Below are 9,538 nucleotides of genomic sequence, written 5' to 3' on the forward strand. Positions count from 1 at the left end.
ATGGGACATGCTTGTATGAATGTGCTTTTCAATATAGAGCAACATTTTAAGGAACGGAATCTAAGTATCATGGTTAATTCAGTAGGTTCCCAATAGGATTCGCATGTAATAAGTATGTTATTCAAGATAGAGCAAAGTTTTAACGACTGAAACACTGTTTCTTTGTGAATTCAGTTATTTCCCAGGAGGAGGCTCTTGTAATATGTGTACTTTTAAAGATTTATCAAAATTTCATCAGCCGAATCTGAGTAACATGGTGAATTCGGTTACTTCCCACTAGGCCACAATAGTAATAATTGGACTCTTCGGGATATAGAAAAATTTTCACGAATGGAATCAAAATTTCTAGGCGAATTCACAGAGTTCTCAATGGGACAAGCTTGTATGAGTGTGCTTTTCAATATAGAGCAACATTTAAGGAACGGAATCTAAATATCATGGTGAATTCATTAGGTTCCCAATAGGTCTCCCATGTAATAAGCTTGTTATTCAAGATAGAGCAACGTTTTAAAGAACTGAAACACTCTTTCTTTGTGAATTCAGTTAGTCCCCAGTAGCAGGCTCTTATAATATGTGTACTTTCAAAGATTTATCAAAATTTGGTGAGGCGAATCTTAGCAACATGGTGAATTCGGTTAGTTCCCAATAGGCTGCAGTAGTAATAAGTGGGCTCTTCTGGATATTGAAAACTTTATACGAATGGAATCATAATTTCTATGCGAATTCAGTGAGTTCCCAGTGGGACAAGCTTGTATGAATGTGCTTTTCAATATAGAGCAACATTTTAAGAAACGGAATCTAAGTATCATTGTGAATTCAGTAGGTACCCAATAGGATTCGCATGTAATAAGCTTGTTATTCAAGATAGAGCAACGTTTTAACGAACTGAAACACTCTTTCTTTATGAATTCAGTTTGTTCCCAGTAGCAGGCTCTTGTAAATGTGTAATTTTCAAGATTTATCAAAATTTGGTGAGCCGAATCTTAGCAACATGGTGAATTCAGTTAGTTCCCAATAGGCAGCAGTAGTAATAAGTGGACTCTTCTGGATATAGGAAAATTTATACAAATGGAATCATAATTTCTAGGCGAATTCAGTGAGATCCCAATGGGACATGCTTGTATGAGTGCTCTTTTCAATATAGAGCAACATTATAAGGAAAGTAATCTAAGTATCATGGTGAATTCAGTAGGTACCCAATAGGATCCGCATGTAATAAGCTTGTTATTCAAGATAGAGCAACGTTTTAACGAACTGAAATACTGCTTCTTTGTGAATTCAGTTAGTTCCCAGGAGCAGACTCTTGTAATATGTGTACTTTTAAATATTTATCAAAATTTCCCGAGCCGAATCTGAGTAAGATGGTGAATTGGCTTAGTTCCCAGTAGGCCGCAGTAGTAATAAGTGGACTGTTCGGGATATAGAAAAAATTTCACGAATGGAATCAAAATTTCTAGGCGAATTCAGTGAGTTCCCAATGGGACATGCTTGTATGAGTGTGCTTTTCAATATAGAGCAACATTTTAAGGAACGGAATCTATTATCATGGAGAATTCAGTAGGTTCCCAATACGTTTCGCATGTAATAAGCTTGTTATTCAATATACAGCAACGTTTTAACGAACTGAAACACTGTTTCTTTTTGAATTCATTTAGTTCCCAGTAGCAGGCTCATGTAATATGTGTACTTTTTAAGTTTTATCAAAATTTCCTGAGCAGTATCTGAGTAACATGGTGAATTCGGTTAGTTCCCAATAGGCCACAGTAGTAATAAGTGGACTCTTCTGGATATACAAAAAATTTCACGAATGGAATCAAACTTTCTATGCGAATTCAGTGAGTTCCCAGTGGGACATGCTTGTATGAGTGTGCTTTTCAATATAGAGCAACATTTATGGAACGGAATCTAAATATCATGGTGAATTCAGTAGGTTCCCAATAGGATTCGCATGTAATAAGCTTGTTATTCAAGATAGAGCAAAGTTTTAACGACTGAAACACTGTTTCTTTGTGAATTAATTTAATTCCCAGAAGCAGGCTCTTGTAATATGTGTACTTTTAAGATTTATCAAAATATCACGAGCCGAATCTGAGTAACATGGTGAATTCGGTGAGATCCCAATAGGCCACAGTAGTAATAAGTGGACTGTTTGGATATAGAAAAATTTTCACGAATGGAGTTATAATGTCTAGGCGAATTCAGTGAGGGCCCAATGGGACATGCTTGTATGAATGTGCTTTTCAATATAGAGCAACATTGTAAGGAACGGAATCTAAGTATCATGGGTAATTCAGTAGGTTCCCAATAGGATTCGCATGTAATAATGTTGTTATTCAAGATAGACCAAAGTTTTAACGAACTGAAACACTGTTTCTTTGTGAATTCATTTATTTCCCAGGAGCAGGCTCTTGTAATGTGTGTACTTTTAAAGATTTATCAAAATTTCCTGAGCCGAATCTGAGTAACATGGTGAAATCGGTTACTTCCCACTAGGCCACAATAGTAATAATTGGACTCTTCGGGATATAGAAAAATTTTCACGAATGGAATCAAAATTTCTAGGCGAATCCACAGAGTTCCCAATGGGACAAGCTTGTATGAGTGTGCTTTTCAATATAGAGCAACATTTTAAGGAACGGAATCTAAGTATCATGGTGAATTCATTAGGTTCCCAATAGGTCTCACATGTAATAAGCTTGTTATTCAAGATAGAGCAACGTTTTAACGAACTGAAACACTCCTTCTTTGTGAATTCAGTTAGTTCCCAGTAGCAGGCTCTTATAATATGTGTACTTTCAAAGATTTATCAAAATTTGGTGAGCCGAATCTTAGCAACATGGTGAATTCGGTTAGTTCCCAATAGGCAGCAGTAGTAATAAGTGGGCTCTTCTGGATATTGAAAACTTTATATGAACGGAATCATAATTTCTAGGCGAATTCAGTGAGATCCCAATGGGATATGCTTGTATGAGTGCTCTTTTCAATATAGAGCAACATTATAAGGAACAGAATCTAAGTACCATGGTGAATTCAGTAGGTTCCCAATAGGATTCGCATGTAATAAGCTTGTTATTCAAGATAGAGCAACGTTTTAACGAACTGAAATACTGCTTCTTTGTGAATTCAGTTAGTTCCCAGGAGCAGGCTCTTGTAATATGTGTACTTTTAAAGATTTATCAAAATTTGGTGAGCCGAATCTTAGCCACATGGTGAATTCGGTTAGTTCCCAATAGGCTGCAGTAGTAATAAGTGGACTCTTCGGGATATAGAAAAATTTATACGAATGGAATCAAAATTTCTAGGCGAATTCAGTGAGTTCCCAATGGGACATGCTTGTATGAGTGTGCCTTTCAATATAGAGAATCATTTTAAGGAACGGAATCTAAATATCATGGTGAATTCAGTGGGTTCCCAATAGGATTCGCATGTAATAAGCTTCTTATTCAAGATAGAGCAAAGTTTTAACGACTAAAACACTGTTTCTTTGTGAATTCAGTTAGTCCCAGGAGCAGGCTCTTGTAATATGTGTACTTTTAAAGATTTATCAAAATTTCCTGAGCCAAACCTGAGTAAAATGGTGAAATCGGTTAGTTCCCAGTAGGCCGCAAGAGTAATAATTGGACTGTTCGGGATATAGAAAAATTTTCACGAATGGAATCAAAATTTCTAGGCGAATTCAGTGAGTTCCCAATGGGACATGCTTGTATGAGTGTGCTTTTCAATATATGGGAACATTTTAAGAAACAGAATCTAAGTATCATGGTGAATTCAGTAGGTACCCAATAGGATTCGCATGTAATAAGCTTCTTATTCAAGATAGAGCAACGTTTTAACGAACTGCAACACTGTTTCTTTGTGGATTCAGTTATTAACCAGGAGCAGGCTCTTGTAATATGTGTACTTTTAAAGATTTATCAAAATTTCCCGAGTTGAATCTGAGTAACATGTTGAATTCGGTTAGTTCCAAACATGCCACAGTAGGAATAAGAGGACTGTTCGGGATATAGAAAAATTTTCACGAATGGAATCAAAATTCGAGGCGAATTCATTGAGTTCCCAATGGCACATGCTTGTTTGAGTGCTCTTTTCAATATAGAGCAACATTATAAGGAACGGAATCTAAGTATCATGGTGAATTCGCTATGTTCCCAATAGGTTTCGCATGTAATAAGCTTGTTATTCAAGATAGAGCAACGTTTTAATGAACTGAAACACTGTTTCTTTGTGAATTCAGTTACTTCCCAATAGCAGGCTCTTGTAATATGTGTAGTTTTAAAGATTTATCAAAATTTCCTGAGCCGAATCTGAGTACTATGGTGAATTCGGTTAGTTCCTAATAGGCTGCAGTAGTAATAAGTGGAATGATCGGGATATTGAAAAATTTTTACTAATGGAATCAAAATTTCTAGGCGAACTCAGTGAGTTCCCAATGAGAAATGCATATATGAGTGTGCTTTTCAATATATGGCAACATTTTAAGGAATGGTATCTAAGTACCATGGTGAATTCAGTAGGTTCCCAAAAGGATTCGCATGTAATAAGCTTGTTATTCAAAATAGGGGAACGTTTTAACGGACTGAAACACTGTTTCTTTGTGAATTCAGTTAGTTCCCAGTAGCAGGCTCTTGTAATATGTGTACTTTTAAAGATTTATCAAAATTTGGTGAGCCGAATCTGAGTAATATGGTGAATTCGGTTAGTTCGGTTAGGTCCTAGAGCAGGCTCTTGTAATATGTGTACTTTTAAAGATTTATCAAAATTTCCTGAGCCGAATCTGAGTAACGTGTTGAATTCGGTTAGTACCCAATATGCCGCAGTAGTAATAAGTGGACTGTTCGGGATATAGAAAAATTTTCAGGAATGGAATCAAAATTTCTAGGCGAATTCAGTGAGTTCCCAATGGCACATGCCTGTTTGAGTGCTCTTTTCAATAGAGAGCAACATTATAAGCAACTGAATCTAAGTATCATGGTGAATTCAGTAGGTTCCCAATAGGATTCGCATGTAATAAGCTGGTTATTCAAGATAGAGCAACGTTTTAACGACCTGAAACACTGTATCTTTCTGAATTCAGTTAGTTCCCAGGAACAGGCTCTTGTAATATGTGTACTTTTAAAGATTTATCAAAATTTCCTGAGCTGAATCTGAGTAACATGGTGAATTAACTTAGTTTCCAATAGGCCGCAGTAGTAATAAGTGGACTGTTCGGGATATAAAAAAATTTTCACGAATGGAATCAAAATTTCTAGGCGAATTCAGTGAGTTCCCAATGGCACATGCTTGTTTGAGTGTGCTTTTCAATATAGAGAAACATTTTAAGGAACGAAATCTAAGTATCATGGTGAATTCGGTATGTTCCAAATAGGTTTCTCATGTAATAAGCTTTTTATTCAAGATAGAGCAACGTTTTAATGAACTGAAACATTGTTTCTTTGTGAATTCACTTAGTTCCCAATAGCAGGCTCTTGTAATATGTGTACTTTTAAAGAATTATACAAATTTCCTGAGCCGAATCTGAATAACATGGTGAATTCGGTTAGTTCCTAATAGGCCGCAGTAGTAATAAGTGGAATGTTCGGGATATTGAAAAATTTTTACGAATGGAATCAAAATTTCTGTGCGAACTCAGTGAGTTCCCAATGAGACATGCATATATGAGTGTGCTTTTCAATATATGGCAACATTTTAAGGAACAGAATCTAAGTATCATGGTGAATTCAGTAGGTTCCCCATAGGATTCGCATGTAATAAGCTTGTTATTAAAGATAGAGCCACGTTTTAACGAACTGAAACACTCTTTGTGAATTCTGTTAGTTCCCAGTAGCAGGCTTTTGTAATATGTGTACTTTTAAAGATTTATCAAAATTTGCTGAGCCGAATCTGAGTAACATGATAAATTCACTTAGTTCCCAATAGGCTGCAGTAGTAATAAGTGGAGTCTTGGGGATATAAAAAATTTTCACGAATAGAATCAAAATTTCAGGGCAATTCAGTGAGTTCCCAATGGGACATGCTTGTATGAGTTTGCTTTTCAATATAGAGCAACATTTTCAAGTACGGAATCTAAATATCATTGTGAATTCAGTAGGTTCCCAATAGGATTCGCATGTAATAAGCTTGTTATTCAAGATAGAGCAACGTTTTAACGAACTGAAACACTCTTTCTTTATGAATTCAGTTTGTTCCCAGTAGCAGGCTCTTGTAAATGTGTAATTTTCAAGATTTATCAAAATTTGGTGAGCCGAATCTTAGCAACATGGTGAATTCAGTTAGTTCCCAATAGGCAGCAGTAGTAATAAGTGGACTCTTCTGGATATAGGAAAATTTATACAAATGGAATCATAATTTCTAGGCGAATTCAGTGAGATCCCAATGGGACATGCTTGTATGAGTGCTCTTTTCAATATAGAGCAACATTATAAGGAAAGTAATCTAAGTATCATGGTGAATTCAGTAGGTACCCAATAGGATCCGCATGTAATAAGCTTGTTATTCAAGATAGAGCAACGTTTTAACGAACTGAAATACTGCTTCTTTGTGAATTCAGTTAGTTCCCAGGAGCAGACTCTTGTAATATGTGTACTTTTAAATATTTATCAAAATTTCCCGAGCCGAATCTGAGTAAGATGGTGAATTGGCTTAGTTCCCAGTAGGCCGCAGTAGTAATAAGTGGACTGTTCGGGATATAGAAAAAATTTCACGAATGGAATCAAAATTTCTAGGCGAATTCAGTGAGTTCCCAATGGGACATGCTTGTATGAGTGTGCTTTTCAATATAGAGAAACATTTTAAGGAACGGAATCTATTATCATGGAGAATTCAGTAGGTTCCCAATACGTTTCGCATGTAATAAGCTTGTTATTCAATATACAGCAACGTTTTAACGAACTGAAACACTGTTTCTTTTTGAATTCATTTAGTTCCCAGTAGCAGGCTCATGTAATATGTGTACTTTTTAAGTTTTATCAAAATTTCCTGAGCAGTATCTGAGTAACATGGTGAATTCGGTTAGTTCCCAATAGGCCACAGTAGTAATAAGTGGACTCTTCTGGATATACAAAAAATTTCACGAATGGAATCAAACTTTCTATGCGAATTCAGTGAGTTCCCAGTGGGACATGCTTGTATGAGTGTGCTTTTCAATATAGAGCAACATTTATGGAACGGAATCTAAATATCATGGTGAATTCAGTAGGTTCCCAATAGGATTCGCATGTAATAAGCTTGTTATTCAAGATAGAGCAAAGTTTTAACGACTGAAACACTGTTTCTTTGTGAATTAATTTAATTCCCAGAAGCAGGCTCTTGTAATATGTGTACTTTTAAGATTTATCAAAATATCACGAGCCGAATCTGAGTAACATGGTGAATTCGGTGAGATCCCAATAGGCCACAGTAGTAATAAGTGGACTGTTTGGATATAGAAAAATTTTCACGAATGGAGTTATAATGTCTAGGCGAATTCAGTGAGGGCCCAATGGGACATGCTTGTATGAATGTGCTTTTCAATATAGAGCAACATTGTAAGGAACGGAATCTAAGTATCATGGGTAATTCAGTAGGTTCCCAATAGGATTCGCATGTAATAATGTTGTTATTCAAGATAGACCAAAGTTTTAACGAACTGAAACACTGTTTCTTTGTGAATTCATTTATTTCCCAGGAGCAGGCTCTTGTAATGTGTGTACTTTTAAAGATTTATCAAAATTTCCTGAGCCGAATCTGAGTAACATGGTGAAATCGGTTACTTCCCACTAGGCCACAATAGTAATAATTGGACTCTTCGGGATATAGAAAAATTTTCACGAATGGAATCAAAATTTCTAGGCGAATCCACAGAGTTCCCAATGGGACAAGCTTGTATGAGTGTGCTTTTCAATATAGAGCAACATTTTAAGGAACGGAATCTAAGTATCATGGTGAATTCATTAGGTTCCCAATAGGTCTCACATGTAATAAGCTTGTTATTCAAGATAGAGCAACGTTTTAACGAACTGAAACACTCCTTCTTTGTGAATTCAGTTAGTTCCCAGTAGCAGGCTCTTATAATATGTGTACTTTCAAAGATTTATCAAAATTTGGTGAGCCGAATCTTAGCAACATGGTGAATTCGGTTAGTTCCCAATAGGCAGCAGTAGTAATAAGTGGGCTCTTCTGGATATTGAAAACTTTATATGAACGGAATCATAATTTCTAGGCGAATTCAGTGAGATCCCAATGGGATATGCTTGTATGAGTGCTCTTTTCAATATAGAGCAACATTATAAGGAACAGAATCTAAGTACCATGGTGAATTCAGTAGGTTCCCAATAGGATTCGCATGTAATAAGCTTGTTATTCAAGATAGAGCAACGTTTTAACGAATTGAAATACTGCTTCTTTGTGAATTCAGTTAGTTCCCAGGAGCAGGCTCTTGTAATATGTGTACTTTTAAAGATTTATCAAAATTTGGTGAGCCGAATCTTAGCCACATGGTGAATTCGGTTAGTTCCCAATAGGCTGCAGTAGTAATAAGTGGACTCTTCGGGATATAGAAAAATTTATACGAATGGAATCAAAATTTCTAGGCGAATTCAGTGAGTTCCCAATGGGACATGCTTGTATGAGTGTGCCTTTCAATATAGAGAATCATTTTAAGGAACGGAATCTAAATATCATGGTGAATTCAGTGGGTTCCCAATAGGATTCGCATGTAATAAGCTTCTTATTCAAGATAGAGCAAAGTTTTAACGACTAAAACACTGTTTCTTTGTGAATTCAGTTAGTCCCAGGAGCAGGCTCTTGTAATATGTGTACTTTTAAAGATTTATCAAAATTTCCTGAGCCAAACCTGAGTAAAATGGTGAAATCGGTTAGTTCCCAGTAGGCCGCAAGAGTAATAATTGGACTGTTCGGGATATAGAAAAATTTTCACGAATGGAATCAAAATTTCTAGGCGAATTCAGTGAGTTCCCAATGGGACATGCTTGTATGAGTGTGCTTTTCAATATATGGGAACATTTTAAGAAACAGAATCTAAGTATCATGGTGAATTCAGTAGGTACCCAATAGGATTCGCATGTAATAAGCTTCTTATTCAAGATAGAGCAACGTTTTAACGAACTGCAACACTGTTTCTTTGTGGATTCAGTTATTAACCAGGAGCAGGCTCTTGTAATATGTGTACTTTTAAAGATTTATCAAAATTTCCCGAGTTGAATCTGAGTAACATGTTGAATTCGGTTAGTTCCAAACATGCCACAGTAGGAATAAGAGGACTGTTCGGGATATAGAAAAATTTTCACGAATGGAATCAAAATTCGAGGCGAATTCATTGAGTTCCCAATGGCACATGCTTGTTTGAGTGCTCTTTTCAATATAGAGCAACATTATAAGGAACGGAATCTAAGTATCATGGTGAATTCGCTATGTTCCCAATAGGTTTCGCATGTAATAAGCTTGTTATTCAAGATAGAGCAACGTTTTAATGAACTGAAACACTGTTTCTTTGTGAATTCAGTTACTTCCCAATAGCAGGCTCTTGTAATATGTGTAGTTT

This window comes from Rattus norvegicus, chromosome 13, assembly GCF_036323735.1.
Source record: "Rattus norvegicus strain BN/NHsdMcwi chromosome 13, GRCr8, whole genome shotgun sequence".
Lineage (NCBI taxonomy): Eukaryota > Metazoa > Chordata > Mammalia > Rodentia > Muridae > Rattus > Rattus norvegicus.